General features: G+C 42.4%; 1 long non-coding RNA gene across 1 annotated transcript; it reads right to left on the bottom strand.

The window, feature by feature from the left end:
- Positions 1-255: 255 nt before the first annotated feature.
- Positions 256-20,230, bottom strand: LOC309338654. The gene is made up of 2 exons (XR_014154998.1): positions 20,150-20,230; positions 256-372 (listed from the first exon to the last, which is right to left on the bottom strand). It is a non-coding gene; the product is annotated as an uncharacterized lncRNA (long non-coding RNA).
- Between the last annotated feature and the right edge of the window lie 355 nt (positions 20,231-20,585).

Raw genomic sequence — 20,585 nt, 5'->3', positions numbered from 1 at the left:
GATACCCATCTTTATCCTTTTCACTGCTGGAGGTCAGCGCTGGGGAAAGGTAATGCTTTTTTAATTAGCTGTTGAGCGGATTGAATTTCCTTTGTGTGGGGCTGCAGGCTGCTGTCCTACGAGGCAGCATGTCTGAAGAAACCACTGATCATTTTCACGTGTGATACAAAACAATCCCCTCTTCTTGCACTATCTCTGTCACTTGTGGAAATGTATTCTCATGGCTTAAATACAAAGATGAATGTGATGCACATGTCAAGCAACACAGATTTTATTTCTCATCGTAGATTGGTCTAAGCACAAACAGATTTGAGTCCATGTCTGAAAACCAAACAGCCTGTGGGTTTGTATTCAGTTCTTTGGCATCATGTGCTGAAATAAAAACAGCAACACAGAATTAGGAATCCTATGAACAACACAACATCTCTTAGGGCCAAAATAAAGCTTCAATCTTTGGAGATAATATAACAATGCTGAAAGCACACGAGAGTTACAGAAGCCAGATGAATGCAGTATTGAACACATATTTGACTGCACTTTAATAGAAAAAAGAAATGTAACTTTAGGACATACAAGCTGTCTGTAATAGTAGTTTCTGCTAGTTAAACTCCAAAGTTAACAAAAACACTCCTGGTTGACTTGGCAAGCAGCACCAAAGCAACAGTCTTCCTTAGCAGATGCTTCGTTTAGGCCTTAGGTCTTTTCAAATCTTCATTCTACATCAAAAGTTCTGAAATTTGATCCTTGTGAACTTCTTTAAGACATAGTACAAAATGTTCAAATCTCCACATTTTAGTGCAAATTCCTATCACAGTGTTCCAAAGCAGTTTCCCCTGATATAATGCATTTTGCACTAATAATGCCATCAGGGCTTTTTTTTTTTCCAGCTAGAACTCACCAGAACTCAGTTCTGGCACCTCTCAAGTGGGCTGCAAAGCCGTTATAAGAGAACATGGGAGGCATTCATGGTGAGCGTTTCTAAAAATAATAGTACATCATGGACCAGTTGCATACGAAGGAATTGTGGGAGACACCAGCTGGGGAACCCCCAAGGGAGGAAGGCTCAGAACCTAGGGACAACGTTGAGTGGTCAGAGGGAGAAGACTGGGAAGAGGAGGTGTTGGAAGCTAAAGGGGTAACAGGGCTTAGTGAGTGGGGAGAGTGGCAGAGAAAAGTCCAGAATCCGAGGCAGAAACAGAAGCAGGAGGGGAGGGAAGCTGAGAGGCAGAGATGGGTTAGACTTGTGAAGAGGCACAGGTGTCTCCTTCTCCTGCTGCTGTGACAAGCTCCTTTCCCAGAACCAGGAGACACATGAAGCAGGAGCAAAAAAAGACAGGCATGCAGACAAAATCTGATTGCTTTGAGAAAAGCCTGGAGAGGAGCAGACAAAGAAGGCTATGGGGATGTGGGGATCTTTAGTCTCAGCAACTGATCCATGGGGGCAAGACCTGAGTTGTTGCGCTCATTACGTTTGACATTCTTGTGCAGATCCTACAGCGGTACCTCTGGATGCGAACGGGATCCGTTCCAGAGCCCCGTTCACATCCTGAAGTGAATGCAACCCACGTCCACGGATCTGCGCATGCGTGGATCGTGATTCACTGCTTCCGCACATGCGCGTGATGTCATTTTGAGCGTCTGTGCATGCGCGAGCGGCGAAACCTGGAAGTAACGCACTCTGTTACTTCCAGGTCACCGTGGAGCGCAACCCGAAAATATTCATCCCTAAGCATATTTAACCCAAGGTATGACTGTATTTGCTAATAAAGAGTTAGCTCCAGTTGGCTTGGTGTGATTTGCTGTTGACTGGCTCCTCTCATATTCCCCCATGTGCGGATATCCCCTGGTATGTGCATTTTTGTACACATTAGTTGGCTGGAGAACTGCACTGCGTGGACAGGCGGAGTCCCCAGATCCCGAGTGGTCCCCCCCGTCATGTGCAATAACGACTCAAGACAACGTGCTATGGGATTAAATTGGCCACAACTTTATTAAATTTCAAATGTGCGTAGACCTTGGCTCAGGCATTGGGCGTTCTCCCTCCCCAGTCCCCAGCCCGGGACCTAGGGAGCTTCAGGGTTATCCAGTGTGTGTGGGGGGGATGGGCCGGCTCTGGAGAACATATGTTCAAGCAGAGATAGCCGCCCCCGTTACTCCACCGCCACAGGGGAGAGCAATGATGACCTTTCGGCGTATGGTCAAAGCCTCCCTTCAGAAACCCCTTTAACGGGGAACCCTGGTATCGCCGCCGCAAAGAGGAAGATGGACTAAAGGATTCCGCCCAAGGCCTGATACCGCCAAAGTTGTGACGTTTTGCTACAGGAAAGGCGAAACCTGCCAATGCAGGGAAATTCCTTTCCGGCCCTTTAACAGCGACCTTAATGTAGCAGCGCCTGCATACCTGTGAAGAAAAGTTAACCTGCAAAACCTATGAAGAAAAGTTAACCTGCAAAATAAGACATTAACTGAGGGTGGGTAGGGTGGGAGAAGCTCTGGAGCCAAGTGAGGATTCCCAGGTAAGATCCTCCCTCTATTGTGTGGGCAGGTAATCCCTCCCCTACCTGGCCTGGTCTCCTTGGCAACGCTTCCCCCAGGTGGGATTGGACAACTGACTGAGGTAGGTGGAGACCTCCAGGTATCCCACCTGAGGAAAGGCGAAGCCAAGCCTATGCTGATGGGGCCGCTCCAGATCTAGGGCTGTGCACGTCCACGCAAAGGGCGCCCCCCATTTTAAGCAAAATTTAGAGAAGTATGGTTTGCAAAGAATGGGTGTGTTTTGGTTCACATATTGTTTCAGAAAGTGCCAGTGTAATAAGATTTGCCTTTAAATGTATGCTAAATTAACACCCTCCTTAAATGACCTACCCGCTAGTATTATAGCCAAAAATCAACACTAGATAATATTTAGCACAGCTCTATTGGATATGAATGTGCTTCCTGAAAGATCTTCTCCTTGAGGCAAATCAGCAGAAGACAGCAGCACAGGGACATGTGTATGGTGTACTTGTTACAAATGAATGAGTCTGAGTAAAAAAATTAATATCCCTAAGTTAAAATTTAGTATGGCCATTGGGGCTAAATAAAGTGCGTTGGGGTTACGGATGGGAGCGAAATTTGATACCATTTTCATTCAAAGCTGAATCTGTCAAATTCACATTTTCCGAAACAATAGGAGATCTGAAACGCAACCCTCCTTCGAAGTTCACACTTATCCGAATTTTGTGATGCTGTTCACCAATCGACCAGTGTTCACAAATAATGCACGTCTTAGGTGAAATTTGTATAGAAATGAATATATTTGTTAAAATAGCATACAAAACACAATATATTAGCAAAATTGCTTGGAAAAATATTACATTCGTCAAAAACCGTGTATAAAAATGTGTTAATTAAGAGAGACCTTCTTACTAAAGTGCTGAAGAATTTTCATGAAGATTTTTTTTAATACAAATTGCTGCAGAAGTGTGGGGAACTGTGTTTTTGACTGGAAAAATGAGAAACTGAGAGAACTGAAAATTGACAGATTCTTCCATACCAAGTTGGGGTACAAAGCCGGTTTCCAGCTCTCTAGTTGATCATCCCTTAGTTATAGACCTAAATTGATGGATGTTTACAGCGAAGGATTTTCTTTGGAGTGCTTATACACACAAAAGAAAGGAAAGAAAGAAGAAATGTTATTTATGCTAAAGGTACAAGCAAATCTACCCTCGGGCTTCAGGCCTTTTCTTTTGAACTATAAATGCCATGTGTCTTCTTTATATTCTGTGATCACAGAAGAATGCAAGTAATAAGAAATGAGTTTTTGATTTGTCTGCAGTTGTTGTTAGTCTTACTACTGCGATTCCAGCATTTGGGGAAAGGCAGCCAGAGGGTGGGTTCTTCTTTGAAATATCATTGTCTCAAGCTTTCCAGCCCACTTAATTGGCCTGAGGAAAAGGTAGGGGGGGTTATGGGCTAAGATTTATAAACAAATAGTCCATTATGCTTCTCATTAGTTGGAAGAATACCTGTATAAGTGGAAGCTGTCAGTTACAATAAGCACCCCCTCTCTTTTTGCTTATATAATAATCCTAGCATTCAAAAGACTAATCACTACACACTGATCTACAAAGCATCTTATTTCCTCATCAAATTTCCCTACTCAGCTTAGCCATGCTTGTCAGCTTCCCAGCGCCCCTTTTCAATAACTGGCTTATTCTTAGCATCCAGCCAAGAAGCATTCCTAGGAGTAAACCATGGAAGAATGAAGACCTAATTTCTTTATCTCACTCCAGGAGAGATTTCTCCTCACGCTCATGGGAAAGGTCACACAGGTAATTTCGGCTGCTGGTTCGCATTAAGAGGAGGAGGCATATATAGCACATTGAGGCCCTTTGTCTAAGAAACCAGAGGGCCACCAAGGATGAAGGAAGGACATAAATGGGCAGCAGTGAAGCAAAGGTCCCCCCCTTAAAGATAATCACCCATTTTATTTTTTTTAAAAAATTAAGGAACAGCATTAAATAGCCTTAAGCTGAAGGGGCTCATTCCTCTCTTCTTTTTAACAATAGTGAATTAAAACTTTTTTTTATAAATGAAATGAAAGCTCTAGAAAGAAAGAAAAATCCTGAAAATTTCTGAGTAACCACATTAGGGAAAATCTGAAGGAAACTCTGCCTGCATAAGTCCCATTAAAGTTAGGGAAGGCATGTCCTTATGAGACTGGGAGTGTAAGGCAAGGGAATGGAAATCCACTTCCAATTGGAAATTCAGAACTTATTACACCCATAACACACAGACTTCGGGCATACTGTGTTTTGGGACTCACAGTTTGCCTAAAGTCCCTGGGTTATGGGTGAAATAAGTTCTTGTTTTGGAACTCTGGTTTCCAGAAAAATGGGGGAAAGAACAAAAAATGTAGAGCCAGATGTGACCCCCGTGGATTGAAATGGCTCTGGTATCCATGCGTATTGTGTGATACAATGCTAGCATTCCTGCAGGGATACATTCTTCACTACTACAATCTACAGAACCAGACAGAAAGACAGAAAGATTTGCCATTATATTCCCAAAGGGAAATAAAGTTGTGATTCCTTTATTTATATTTAAGTATATGTTTGTGGGGGGCAGTTGTTTTTCTCATTTTCTCAATGTTTTGTTCTTTAAGAAATTTGCACCCACTGACACCCACCCACCCATATATATTGAAATGCTCTAAATATTTATGAAATTAACATAAGTAACTTAATGAAACAGTCTGCTGAAGCAAAGCATAATTGCTGTGGCTGGTTCTGGAAAGAATATTTGCAAATCATACCATTATTCTTTCTTTTACTTTAACTGCAATCCTATTGAGTTAAAAGGGACTTACTCCCAGGTAAGTGTGTTGCAATCTTATAGTAAGTCCCATTGAACTTAGTGTAACTTACTACGCCCATGGGCTGGTTGGGGTCACCCCCTGGGGAATCCCAGATCCAGATCTGCCTGCCATTAGCTAATCTGCAGACAGGCCTGCCATCCTCCTCAGCTGGCTGCCAGCTGGCTGACAAGGCCTGTGGCCAGGTGGCAATGCCACCCGACCATTGAAGGTAAGCTGACATCTTGGTAGGCATGCTTAGGGTTGTGCTTTTAGGTGTCTATTTGATTTTCATTCTGGAAAATATTTATGGCCAAATTAAATTGTGACTGTGTATTTGTGTGTGTTGGGTATCTCTCACTAATTTAACTTGCATCTTGAATGCAACTATTTTTACCTGACAATAAGTTGGGCATCTCTAGACAGCTGTCATTTTTGTGGGCTTCAAATGTCAAATCTCATAAGCAGTCAACTGTCACATACTGTCAAATATCCATGGTTTCCCATTGTATACAAAATGCTGTTCAGTGCTATATACCACTGCATGTTATGTATTTAATGCTATCAACTATAAAATGCTATTAGATATAATATACCAGTGGTTCATAAGCCATATTCTGAGCAGCCCTTGGTATTTGGAAACTGATCAGAGGCTCCCAAATGGAAAACCAGTAACTGTCACTATTTTGTGAGAAAGGTTCGAGCGCATACCAGAGCTTTAGGTTTGTGCAATTAAAGCGGCTTAAAGGGCTCTGTCAACTTAGTTCAGTAAATCCACACTGAAAAAGAAATGGACTTATTGCAGTTTGGAAAGTGATGGGAAAAGCCTTTGAGAAGTGTGCAATGAGAAAATCACTAACAGGAAGATGTGTAAACACCCTCCAAGCAAATCAGGGTGAATGTTCACAATCTAATAAATGCCCTGCAAATAAACCATAGTGAATGTTCAGTAAAGATGGGATATAAACCACTTTGAGGTGGGTTTCTTTAATAATTAAGTGGTATGTAATTTATGTGAAATAAATGAATAAATAAATAAATAAATAAATAATCAAGCCGCCAGGTAAGCTTTGTACAAGCAAATGATTATGAACGTTCAATAAGCAGGTCATCTGGAAGAGCCTGATGAACCTTCCCAAATCCTCTCCACAACTGCTTCTCTTCTGCAATGCACAGCTTCAGCTGAATGCTGGGAATGTTCTACAGCACATTCTCAGTGGGTGATGGTGTATCAACCTAGAGCATATTCAACAATAAGATTTGGCAAAGGAAAATTCTGAGAAGAATTTTCAGCAGCAGAGAGATTCATTTCAGCTACAGATTCTTCCCACACAATGGTAGTATCACTCTGTCATCAGCATCACAGAGAAAGCAGGGGGAAAACAGAAGTGTGGCATAATCTCTACTGTATTTCTCAATGCATAGGAATGTAAGAAGAGCTCTGCTGGATCGGACCAAAGACTAATCTAGTCCAACATCCTGTTCTCACACCTGGCTAACCAGATGCCTATGAGAAGCCCACAAGCAGCATATGAGGGCAACAGAACTATCCCCACTTCTATTCTCCAGCAACTGCCGTTTATAAGAGGTTGATGAAATCAACAGAATACTCTATTATTATTTTTAAGAAGAATTTAAAGCCAGGGCTTGGAATGGAAGATACCATTTTCATAATTAGATAAGTTAATAATGACTTTTGGTAGGCTGCCTTGCATAGGTAATATTACACTTCAAATGTGAACATTCCAGACAGGACAGTAGGGGAGCTTCAATGCTGCCTGAATAATATTCTGGTCCAAGCGAGGGATTGACAGAAGATTAACACTTTAAGCAAAAGCTCCTGCCTGCAGAGATTCTCTTACATAAAATAGAAGCACCAGTGGTACTGAGAGGAGCAGCAAAGTTGAGTGGGGTCCAGTTGCTATGTTACATCAAGAAGAGTTGACTGAGATAGTTATGCACTCTTTCAGACGCTCAGCAGTCTATAGAAAGTTCTCTGCACACTCTCCCTTCTGCTCTTACCACACTCAATCCAGGAATGAGCTCTCATACGAAAACACAGTCTTTACTATTAAGAATACATTTTATTGCTGGGACTTCCATAAGCACTGGTTCAAACTATGTCCAAGGAAGCTTATTCCTCATGGTCCAGTAAGCTTGCTGAGCTCTCATAGGTCCAAACTTTAGAATGGGTGGCAATAATGTCATTATTATTTCAATCAATGGGCAAGCGTGGGCAGAGGAAGATTTAGGGCAGTGCGACCAGTTCCGTTGTCCTGGGTGCTGAGCCTAGGGAGCTCTGCAGGGCGTCACAACTAGGACGTAGTGAGTTGAGCAGAACAGAAAGTGAGAGGTGGGGTAGGTGAATTTTGGCCTTGCACAGGGTGCCACTGAAATTTGAAAGACCAAAGTCCACCCTGGGCGTGGGTATCAAGGCCTGGCCCATTTAGGAAAGTCCAATTTCCCCTAATCTGTCTGATTAATCTTTAGTTACATAACTTGGCAAAAAACGTATTTTGAAGCCTCTGTATCTAGCAAGTCTGTATATTTATTTTCCATTTGTACCTTCATTAGACTAATCTAGATTATTTTAGTGTGTAAACAACATCAGAATATGTATTTACAACTCTTGAGCTTGGTATGCATAACAATTGCACTGCAGTTTCTCAGACTGAATAGGCTTTTGAAAGACGTCTTCTGTGAACCAAACCAGGACATGAATAGCACATCCAGAGATGTTCTTGATGGCTGCCTCTAAAGTTAAATACTTCCATTCCCCTACAGTCTGAACTTGTTAGGTTTTCTTCTTCTTGAGATATGGTAAGAGGAAGAATGTGTGTGTGTGTGTGTTGAATGGGCTCATATTAGTCATATTTTACCTGTTTTATTAATGGCTGGGTATACTTTAGTGCTTCAGTGCCGGCATTTTGGCAATGATATTCCAACAGCTTGGGCATGCTGGCATCACCAGGCAGAAGAATCTAGTGTTTTTGATGCCCAAAGAGAGCACAAGAATGTCAACGCTTGATCTGTAAGTTGCCATTGGGTGCCCCTCTCATTGGGAATGATGCATCAATGGTCCTGCATCATTGTGTAAACCCAGCGGAGCAAAGCTAGCAGGTACAGAAGAAGCTTGCAAAGTAGCATTGCCTCTCACTTAGCCACAAGGCGCTATCCACCCGTCAGTGAAAAGGAGATCGCCCCAGGGGCCCTATGACAATACAGAGGCCACTGGGAACTTTCCCAAATGGAGGGACACACAAATGCAGTAGAGGGAGTGGCATGAGAATCTCTCAGATTCCTTTTGGCCTTCCTAGTAGTGCTTGCCAAGCCAAAGTAAACCAAGCAGGAGTCACACTCCGTTTTCTCTGCTGCTACATGGAAAGGGTGAAATGGGTAGATAGAATGACTGGGTCTCAGCAAGACCTGCCATGCTGCTTCCATATCTTCCCTGCTCAGAACCTTTGCCACTGGGCAGGCTTTAAAATCTCATTGCATTAATCACAGCCTCGTTTTCAAAAGCATTGCCGGTGAAGAAATTGCCTAAACGCTGATCTAATTTACCACAAGATTGCACAAGCAGGTTGATTTTCTTCTTCTGGTTTGGGAAGCAAGAACAAAGCAGAGACCCAACACCTACTGCACAGCTTAAAAGCATTCTCACTACTCTCAGACTCTTATCTCTTTCTCAGGTTACTGTAGTTTGTCCCTGTCATGCCACTGCAGTGAGTGCTGAAGCCTGGTGAGATAATACTTGGCCCAGTCCCAGGCAATCATTTTTGAGTAATTCATTTGGGCACCACACACCCAGCCTCCACATTTTCCAGCCAAGGGTAAAGTTACCCGTTTCCTTGTTTGTCTTTGGAATGCTGTGGCATAGAATTCAGGCCCAGCCCATCTCCAGCACTGAGCAGGGAGTCCAGTGGAATAGAAAACATCTTGCAAGGAAAAGCATGCTGTGTCCGGGCAGGTTCTTTGGATAATTTCTTATCATGCTAGGTGCAACCTATATTGCCTTATCCCTTAGTACCAGTCATGTGCTCTGAATACAGAGCCACCAAAGCAAAGCCACTTCCAGAGGGGCAGCCAGGTTAATCTGCAGCAACAAAAACAACGAAGAAACTCATAGCACTTTAAAGCCTAACATTTTTATTATGGATTCAGCTTTTGGAGGTCAAAGCCTGCCTGATCATGCATCTGATGAGTGGCCTCTGGTCCAGAAAAATCAGTGCCATATTAAATCTGTTGAGTAGGCCAAGAAACCTTGTCATGATAAATGTGCTGGTGTTAAACATGCCACAAGTCTCTGTATTATTATTATTATTATTATTATTATTATTATTATTATTATTATTTTGTAAATGGGACAAAGGCACACAAGTGATTTGTATATGTATTCCTGCACATATGTCAGGCATAGGCAACCTCGGCCCTCCAGATGTTTTGGAACTACAACTCCCATGATCCCTAGCTAACAGGACAAGTGGCCAGGGATGATGGGAATTGTAGTCCCAAAACATCTGGAGGGCCGAGGTTGCCTATGCCTGACATACGGCCTCCACAATCAACATAATAAAGGAGTATCAAAGAGAGTGCATGCATGACTACATCCTCTATTGAAGTGAATGTCCAAAATGTTGCAGTATGAAGTACTTCTTGCTTTGGATTCCAGCCCTTCCATCCCACCTGGTTTTCTGCATCCCCCCTCCAACAACCAAGTCAACAATCTCTAGCTACTGAGCACGCCCATTCCACATTTGTTTTTAGGGCTGGTGGCGGGTGATTCCTCCAAAGAACATGTACTTCTGAAAACTTTGAGGTTGCCTCAAGCCTGCAGAAATCTCTCTTTTGCGCATGGACGATGCCATGTTGACTCCACAAGCAATGGCCCTCACCAAATGAAATAGAGGGAACCAGTGGGGCCTGGCAACAAACATTGCAGTTTGGGGTACTGCTGCTCGGTCTTCTAGCCAAGCAGCTGTGCCTTCTTTCAGCAAAATCCATTCCAGTTCTGCTTCTACCTGGGTTTTGTCTCTCTCCCACCCCCAATAATGAGTCAGTATGCCTTGCCTACTGAGCACACTCAGTCCTCCTTGGGCTTATTGGGGGGGGGGGTCCTCCTTCAGGTTTTCCTCCCTAATGTTTTTCATACTTCTGAAAACCTTGGGTTTTTCTTTAGCTAATGGATGAGTCTGTCTTATGTGTGCATGTTTAAGTTGTGTAAGATATGGGGTGCTATCTAACTAACTCTCCCAATGGTGCACACATTTCTATTTATGCAACAGAACTTACCCTTATCTCCTCCTTCTGCCCCCCATCTCTTCCGGTTTTCCATCCCCCCAAACCTTCAGAGCAGATTTGGGGAGGGTGTGGGGCACATATGGAGCGAGGAGAGGGGAAGTTCTTAAGAATTAACTCATTTCAGCATTTTATCAGAGTGCTAAAGAATAGTCCAAAGGAGGTTTTAATATCCCCCATGATAGTGTGTTCATAATTTTAGCCATATGAATTTTATCATTATCTCAACTGTTGCCATATTTATACAGAGATATGCGGGATCGTGAGATTTTATTCTGGATTTCTTTTTAATTAGTTTCATTAACCAAGGAACCACTGTTGCTGAAACAGATGTTGTGGTCCATTAATAGCTCTCAGCTGCCTGTGGCAAACTGTGGAGCCATGCATGGAGAATTCATAACTCAGAAAAGGAACAAGTGTAATCTGCATAATAACATAAGTGGCAACCTATGAATTATTTTATTTTCTTCCAATTTGTGCATTTTTCATCTGGCTCTTTTTTCCCCTTTGGCATCTTTCGCTCTCACTCACTCTCTGATCCGGCATTTCTGCTGAAATTTGCTGGATTTATTTGACGCAATCTCATCAAAGGAAAATAACATGAAGATGAGGCAATCCTCTTTTCTTAAAAACCTAATTTATAACCTCTCCAAATAGTTTTATGCAGCATGCCTTTTGCTGTTCCCAAGTAACTCATGCCACAATATTTTGTTTGTGTTCAGGATCTTGGTATAAGCCAGTGTGTCCTGTAATTTCCCATAAATTTGTACTGAGAATAGAAGAGACAATCAGAGCCATTCTATGAAAGGTGGAAGAAGAGTCTGTGGCAGACGAACCACTGCTTCCTAAACAGAGCCTTAGCTAGGTGATCTTGTGCCCCTGGCAGATCTGTCCAGATTGCGCCCCCTAGCCATGGACAAATTAGCTCTTCTTTCTGCCTCTCCTCCAACCCCCCTTCAATTCACCCTCTATTTAAAACCTTTTCTTATGAGGCAATAATTGATATTTTTATTTATAGACATATTTATGGACATATTTTAAGCTGATTTTGCACACACACCCTCACCTGCACCCCTGGCAGGGGTCCACCTCACCACCCCCTAGCTATGGCCCTGTTCCTAAACCATGTTAGGCTCACATGGGCCAAAGTCAAATATGTAGAGTGGCTTTTTAACCTCTCCTCTGCCCACTTTTCCCCACCTGTTTTTCATTCTTTCTTTTTGTCATGCCCCCATTTGGGTTTCCCAAATGAGTGGAACCTTATGCATATGCCAATAAAGGTAAAGTTTGAAAAAGGTAAGACATTTTGGACACCGTGTTTCAATTACTGCTATATAGCCAGAAAGAGACAAAGTGTTTTCCTTTCACTTTTTTAAATCCTTACATACGTTTTTCCAAAATTATCAAAAAATAACCTATTAAAATTTTTGGACATCTAAATAGCTATTTTTTGTGCAACAGAGAATAGCATCCAAAACACTCAACAAAGTTGATGGTTCTTCTGGGGGAATTCGGTGCAAAAGTGAGAGAAGTGTCAGTTGGCAGAATGGAAAGAGGAGGCATTTTTTTGAGGGAGTGGGGTGAAGAAGCAAGGGTGAGAGGAGTGCTGTCCTGAATGAAGGATAGAAGAGAATCTACAAGCATGAAGGAACTGTCCAAAAGAGGACAAGGCATTGCCACCACAAGCAAGCCTGCAGGAGGCAAGAAGGCAAGCACAGCACCCAGATTTAAATCTACCACCCCTCCCAGAGTGCCACTTGAGGAAACTGCTTCAGAAAGGCTCCTGGTAGTCATGGCTTTCACACATGCTGGCAATTTTAAAATATAGACACCTTTTAACTTCTTCACATTCCAGGATAAAGGGACACAAGAAATCACACGGCAGCAGTTCTGCAGAAGGGAGAAAACCCCAAGATTCTTGGGACAGAACAGCCTATGCCAGCCTGATGCCTTCCAGATGTTTTGAACCACAACTCCTATTAGCCCCAGCCAGCAACAGCTCCTGGCTGGGGCTGATGGGCCTGGTAGCCTAAAATATCTTGCCAAAAACTGGGATAGAACATTTATTCAAAATAAAATGTTTTCTGGAACCTGATGAGGTTTTTCTCTCTCCTTGAGAGTGCTCAGGGCTAGTAATTAACCATGAAGTTTAACTGGTTAGCTGGCTGATTATTGATTGATGCTGCATTGTATGATTTCTTCATGACCGTTTCATAGACACTTGTTTTTAGGATTTTATTTGCTGCATTTTATTTTGATTGTAGTACTTATCCTTCTCTATTGCACAGTAAAGATACATTTTACTTTGCTATAACAGCAAAGACTTCTGCTGGTGTCTTATTTTACTTGGGGTGTGTGTATGTGTGTGTGTGTGTTTAAAATCTGTATGCTGTATGCTGTTTCCAGTTGCTGGAATCACTAAAACTGCAAATTGTGTGTGACACACATCCTCTCAAGTGTTTTCAAGGACACTTGGTTTTCTTCCATGAATTAAACTCTCACAGTTACAAAAACATTTCGTTGCCAGGCTAATATTTCAGTGCCTTCATAATGCAGAGGGAAAACAGATATGTAAAAATGATTTTCTTCCAGAGAGGAAAAGCTGGATTTGTTTGGTTTTTGTAAACTTTACATTGTAGCATGGCTAACGTTTTAAAATGCTGCAAGAAAAGCTTCAGCTTTCTTTGAACCCTATATTGTGAAACAATGTAAATAAATAAGAATAATTGGAAAAAAAGTCTCAGCTACACATTTTTGCAAGATATTCTGGGAGGGTGTCCTGTCTGTAGTATAACAATGATGTGTAATTCCATTCAAGAAGTGACAGGAGTCTGTACAACCTAGGAGGTTTTCACTCCAAGACAAAAGTGTGGCAGGTTCCTGTCTGAGAGAAGATGTTTGCAAATGACACAGCCTTGACAGCACATTCCAAGGAACCTCTAGAGCAGCCTTTCTCAACCTGTGGGTCCCCAGATGTTGCTGAACTACAACTCCCATCACCCCTAGCTAGCAAGGCCAGAGCTCAGGGATGATGGGAGTTGTAGTCCAACAACATCTGGGGACCCCCAGGTTGAGAACCGCTGCCTAAAGAGATTCATTAACTGTTTTGCCCAAGCCTGTATGGAGTTTGGCCTCACCACCAGCCTGAAGAAGAAGAAGAAGAACATCCTGGGTCAGGACATTGCCAACACTCCATGCACCAGCATTGGTGACCCCACACTCGAGGTGGCAGATGATTTTGCTCCCTGGGCTCCACCATAACCAGCAGCCTCTTCATTGATGCAAATCTGGACAAGCATTTTGGCAAGGCATCTACAACAATGGCTCGCCTCTCCAAAAGGGTATTTGATGCGAACAACAAATACTCAGAGGAAGGTCTATCAGGCTTGTGTGTTGAACACGCTGCTTCATGGAAGTGAGTAATGGGCAACTTACACCCACCTCAGTGACACCTCAGTGCCTTCCATCAGGAAGATTTTGAGCATCATATGGCAGGACAGAGTCTCAAACAAAGATGTGCCCTCCCAAGCCCACATTCCTACCATGTTCACATGTCCACAGAATGGAAGATGGCAGGATCCCCAAGGCCATGCTCTATGGGGAGCTAGGTTCAGGCACCAGGCCCATTGGCAGACCAACTCTGCACTACAAAGTTGTCTGCAAACATGACATGAAGGCTGGCAACATAACCCCTGCCTATCAGAATCCCTTGCAGATGATCACAGTGCCCACATGGACAACCGTTTTGCTGTCTGTTCTGAACGATCTTTGCATTAATCAAAGGTGTCATCTTTCCTATATAGTATTTATATATGTTATGAGAAAATTGAAAAACATGGGAAAACCTATGTATGCCTGAGCAAAATCTGGAAAATTCTACTTTGACTTCAGACAGCTCTTGAGACAATAACTATTAAACTATTAACTATTAAACACATTTCTCAAGGATCTGGCACAAATTATGTTGTGTCACAATGTATAACACCTGGGGCAATTCAACAAACATGTGGTCAAATCCCCAAATCAGTTGCAACAGCTATTTTGGCTTCTACACTCTCCCAGACATTCAGCTCCCACCACATTTGCCTAGGCATTTTCTAGATGTTCAGGATTCAATGCTCACATGCCCCATTTTAATGTTATCTAGAAAATGAATACAGCCTACAGACATACATATTTGTGAATTGTGTTCCACATGATTTTCAGCCTGGTTAAAGGTTACACAATAGTCATCTCACTTTTTATTGTTGTTGTTTTGTTATGAAGTCATGCCCAGAAAGCGAACGGGCAGCTAGGTATCATGTTGCATAAGTGCTCAGTGCCATGTGGAAGACAACGACATGAATCAATAATGCCGTCTGGGAAATGGCTTAGAATAAAATATTGCAGGAGAGAGTACAAAACATTGCCCAGAAGGAGGTTTCGGTGTTGATTAAATATGGCTGCCTCAGCTCTCTTCAGTTCAATGACAGATGAGGAGTGCTTCAAACTTCAGCTTTTGCTTCAGCATATTCTGAACAAGGGGCTACTCAAATTGCAGCGAAAACACATGTTGGCCTGCCCAGGTATGTGAGGATTGTCTGACTGCCTTGGGCTGCCCTCTGAAGGCTGAACTTGTGTACACTGTGAAGAAGAAAACTTCCCTCAGTTTGCTGACTTCTAAACAATCAAATTCAACCGGACTCCCAGATCTCCTTAAGACATTTTTGTTGAGAGGTCCCAAAACAAACAAAAAGGACAGAATTTAAAACTCTATTTGCAAAGGTTTGCAAAGCAGTCAAAAAGCTCAGGAAGAAGAGGACAGGTAATCTAGAAGATTCGGGGTTGGGGGGGAGATACCTCACAAAAGAGTATTCTATATGAAAATCATCATAGGAGGTGAGGCCATAAATGAATACTTTAAAACATATGTTTGTGCTGACTATGGCAATAAGCTAAGTTAGGCTTTTCTTATTTCTTCCATGTGTAAGTTTGCTTGGCATTCAAAACATATGGTGCCACTTGGAAAAAGAAATATAACCTGTTTTAGCCCACTACCCTGGGTATACAGCTGAGCCAAAGAACCAAGATTGTTGTAGAAGCCAGTTTGTCTACTGTTATTGACACCACTTGGGTTGTCAGATCTAAACTAACCATATATTTTAAATCTTGGATACCTGCCTTGTCAATAAATTATTTACCAATATCATTAGGAAAAACAAACCCACTTGCATCCAGCACTAATTACCACAGGACCTGAACTCACAGCTACTATTTTTTTAATAAACCAGAGTTTGCTCATTAATGAATTACATTTACCATCTCAAGCCTACTAATAAAAATAAATAGTGGAGACTGTGTTGGGTCCACAAAATTGAAATAAATACTTCATTGATGCCATTTTTTTAGTTCTTTTAATTTACCTATCTATCGAACTATATAGTACAACCAGATATATTAAATTATCGTAGAAAAACCTTACAGCTTCCACTTTCTTCAGCTGATTGGATGCTGTCTTTTTCCTCACTTTCTTCTAAGCACTATTATACTTCTGTCTGTTCCTGTTACAGTGGTACCTCGGGTTAAGAACTTAATTCGTTCTGGAGGTCCATTCTTAACCTGAAACTGTTCTTAACCTGAAGCACCACTTTAGCTAATGGGGCCTCCTACTGCCGCCGCACCGCCGGAGCACAATTTCTGTTCTCATCCTGAAGCAAAGTTCTTAACCCGAGGTACTATTTCTGGGTTAGCGGAGTCCGTAACCTGAAGCGTCTGTAACCTGAAGCGTCTGTAACCCAAGGTACCACTGTACTGACAGATGTGAAGCCACATCTGGCTTCAGGGTTTGAGGATCCCCAGTCAGCCTGGTCTTGATGAGCCCCCGCTTAATTTGTTCATGGGCAAACTACTGGTTTGCCTGCCCACTCATGGTGGTGATGATGGTGATGTTAGAGGTGCTGGCAAATGTTAGATGGAGAAATGCCAGTTCACAGCAGAAATAATTCAGAAGAACCAGATTGAAGAACATAGTCTAGGCTTTGCACTTGTTTCTGAATGGTATCTGCTATTATTTGGGCCTCTACTGCAGTAGCCCAACATCAGACCTATCTGTTGCCCCCTTTAGCTATGCACAGACTGAGTCAAGTACATTTGTAGCTATGCAAGGCTTCCATTTGATCCTAAAAGCTGTTAGGTGCATGCACCATGACATCCATGGCCAGCAGGATCTTACCATGCATGCCCCTAAGTTTCTGGGAACATTCGGCATCATGGAAGCTACATTTTTCATAGTTCCTTGCAACCCTGAATGTCAATGTTGCAGTGAGGAAAGTTCTGGGATGTTGAAATGCATCCATTTGAGGTCAGCCCTGATTCTAAAGCAAACTAGGCCCAATCCTATATAGATCCAAGGAAGACCTGTTATTCTGGTGTACAATAACCTCCTTCAAATTTGGGAGTCTGTCATATATATATATATATATATATATATGCAGGTTTTGGTGTCCTCGGGTGTCTTCCCGTGTAAAAGTTGGGGTGTCTAGGCGACGTTTCGACGAGGTCTCACTCGTCATCTTCAGGCTGGTGCTTTCGGCTTCTTGTTACTGGAACAGAGCCCGAAAGCACCAGCCTGAAGATGACGAGTGAGACCTCGTCGAAACGTCGCCTAGACACCCCAACTTTTACACGGGAAGACACCCGAGGACACCAAAACCTGCATTCCTGTACCCGTGAAAATCTACGAAAGCATATATATATATATATATATATATATATATATATATATATGAATGATATGTAAATTAGCAAGAGCATGATATGTAAATTAGCAAGAGCACCAAATATCTTTGTTTCACATAATATAATTTCTGCATAGGAATTTTCATTCAAGTTAAAATGTAACATCGAGCTCAAAGCAAGCCACAGTTGAACTACTTGTAGACACTACAGGCTTGTTAATATCAGTTCTGAAAACTGAAGGAAAGTGCTGTCCTCCTTACAAGTTTCTTGTGGACATCTGGTTGACCACTGTGGGTATAAGATGCTGTGCTACATGGGCCACTGGCCTGATCCAGCAGAGGTATTATGATGTTCTTAGGTGGCGATCAAAGATGCAAGAAGCTGTGTTATACAGAGGTAGCCTGATAACCCATCTTAACTAGTACTGGTCCATGGCGCCACCAACAAGCTATGTCAATCAATCAGTCAATGTTGGTTCTTTCACCAAGCTGGAATCATTTTAGCCATGGAATCATTTTAAAACACTGTGTGTACATTGCTGGTTTCTCCATAGTTTATAGATGGCTTATTGGAAGAAGAAAGTCTTTAGCAGGTACTGTAAAGACAACAGAGATAGTGCCTAATATTCAAACCTAAACCTCTAAAGAACCAGTGCTGGTTCTTTAGTTCATTGATGTATCCACAGTACTCTGGCTGTACTGAAACAAGGACACACTGAAGGGAATTTCTGACCGGACACAGCTTGCTGCAACATGTGCCTATATGGTGGGAGTCTCATATCTGCAGGTGACATCTGAAGCAGCTCTTTGTATCTCATAGTGACTTATTATTTGATTGCTCAGAAAACACAGGAGTCTTTTGCCTGATATTACGGGATGTGAGTACTGACAAGATTTGATGGATTGGACTTACTGTAATTATTGATATGATCATCTCCTTGATGCAACATGTAAAAGTGGAAATCCTTTGGCCCCAGTAATGTGACCACCAGCATGAGATGGAAGGAAATGTTGCCATATTGTCACTGATATTCTGTTGTATCATATTTTACTTCCTTCCTCATAAGGAGAGCAAATCTGTCTACGTATTGCTGCCTAGATAAAAGGCATGCTACACTTCAAAGCAGCTGAAGTAAACAGTAACATTTCCTTCAATGGACATAGGAGCTAACTGTGAGTAATAGAATTACCAGGTCAAAACTGGCCACTTTCTTTTGTCTTGAATTTATGAATCCCATGGGCGAAAATGAGCATTTGGCATGTCACTATGACTCCCCATCAGAATTATTTAGTGAATCTGGTCTCATTCAGAAATACAAAGGTTTCATCTGTGCCACCCTCCCCCAACCTGGCACCCTCCAGAGGTTTTGGACTACAACTCCCATCTGCATGCTAGCTGGGGCTGATGAGAGTTGTAGTCCAAAACTACCGGACAATACTTGGTTGAAGAAGGCTGATTTGTGCAGTGCATGGTGTGATAAAGCTTTTCAAGCATTTTATTTCCCCACACCCAATTGATGTCCTCGACAAACCCTTTTGCTTATTTATTATTTCCTGTCTGGGTTGCTGTGTTTTTGGTGAAAATAAAGATGAAGAGCTGGGATTTTTAGAAGATAGAACCATTGTGTCTTTTACTTCCATAGCTTCTGAATAATATTGCAGCTCCATTGACCATACACTTGCCACCATATGTACTAAGAGTTATGTGTCATGCTGGCAAGTCCTGGATTTGTGTGTGTATGTGTGTCTATGATAAGGAGACCAGTATAGAATTTCTGTGCCCCCAAAACACTTCTAAGATGCTTCCGCTATCAAGGGGAAATATGTGCACCATATGTGTGACACACACAAACACACACCCCACATATAGTTTATTGGTCAGCCTTCTTCCAGTTTCCATCAGACAAACAGCAGTGCTAAACAGGATTCATACCAAAGCTACCAGCATACATCTGGGTAGCCTGAGCAGTCTTCCCCAGTATGAACTGTGGGCAGGAATTTTCAGGGGATGGATAGTGAGTAGGAGCTAGGGGGCTTAATCCTTCATGCATTCACCACTTTTTCTTTTTAGCCCAGATGTTTTGCCCTGTAGGGAGGAAGCAGCAGGTGGGCAGGGGTTAAGCAGACCATCCTGCCCACTGCCCTGCCCTACTATCATTGCTTTACAGCAGAGATGGGCAGCCAGGATTTCAAAATATGCATCTCCCCCCCCCACAGCATCAGCAGATGTGGTTCTTTTCTTGTACCCCCACCTGAATTCTTTCAGCTATTCCTCTGACATTAGTGAACTGGCCTAGAATGACTCTGCTGGGGAAATGTTCCACTGGCAGAATTGGGGCGTGCTGTCAGTGTCATTGTGGCAGTTGTCTCTGGCATCCCACCATCATAGTGAGGCTTTGACTGAATCCTATAGCTCCTCAGCCAGCCGATCTTCAGTAATAGATCATGCATTTTGTGTATGTGTCGTCCCCCCCCCCCAAAAAAAAACCACACACCAAGAAAGTCTTGTCATGCAGAAAAGCATTTCTAACTTTCTCACTGGCACCACTGACCGATCTTGTTCTAAGTAGCAAAATTTTGAATCGTAAATATGAAAAAATAGCACAAAAAGTTTCTCTAGATTACCATTTTTCAATTGCCTCCACCCCCCTTCAAGTCACTTCCTGCTGTCTCCCACCCCCCTCAGTATTTCTCTCTCTCTCTCTCCCCTCTCCTTTTTAAAAAATACAATTTTCTTTCAAGTCCTCTACAGTTACAGTGTTTCGGCCATCAAAGTCCCCTCCCAGCCATTTTCATTTACCTTGTGACTCTGACCCTTTGTGAGGCTGAGCATTTTCAGAGTAAACTGATCCTGAAGGTCCCCAAGGATGTTATTCTCATTTATTCACTCAGCCCTTTGAATGGAACGGCCTGCATTTGGCAGTGGTTCAGCAGAGTCAGATTCAAAGAACACACTATCCTCCAATCTCTCTCTCCCTCCCTCCCTCCCTCCCTCCCTTAGTTTCTTCCTTTGCAAAAATAAAGATATATTTTTTTAAAAAAAAATACAATTGTAGGCTTTTTCTGATATAAGGCACAAGGTTTGTGAAGGAGCGTTAATAGATGTCAGTCATTTAACACGCCGCATTTCATTCATAGCTGCCAGTGGGCACGAAGAGAAGAGAAAGAATAAAAGGAGAAGGCAGACATGAAGGAAAATATTTTGCAATGGTGGTAATGCTACATTTTAGCAAGCA

Source organism: Podarcis erhardii (genome assembly GCF_964252035.2).
Source record: "Podarcis erhardii genome assembly, chromosome: 3".
In the NCBI taxonomy this organism is placed as follows: domain Eukaryota; kingdom Metazoa; phylum Chordata; class Lepidosauria; order Squamata; family Lacertidae; genus Podarcis; species Podarcis erhardii.
The sequence above is the reverse complement of the archived record's forward strand: the minus strand, read 5'-3'. Positions and strand labels throughout refer to the sequence as shown.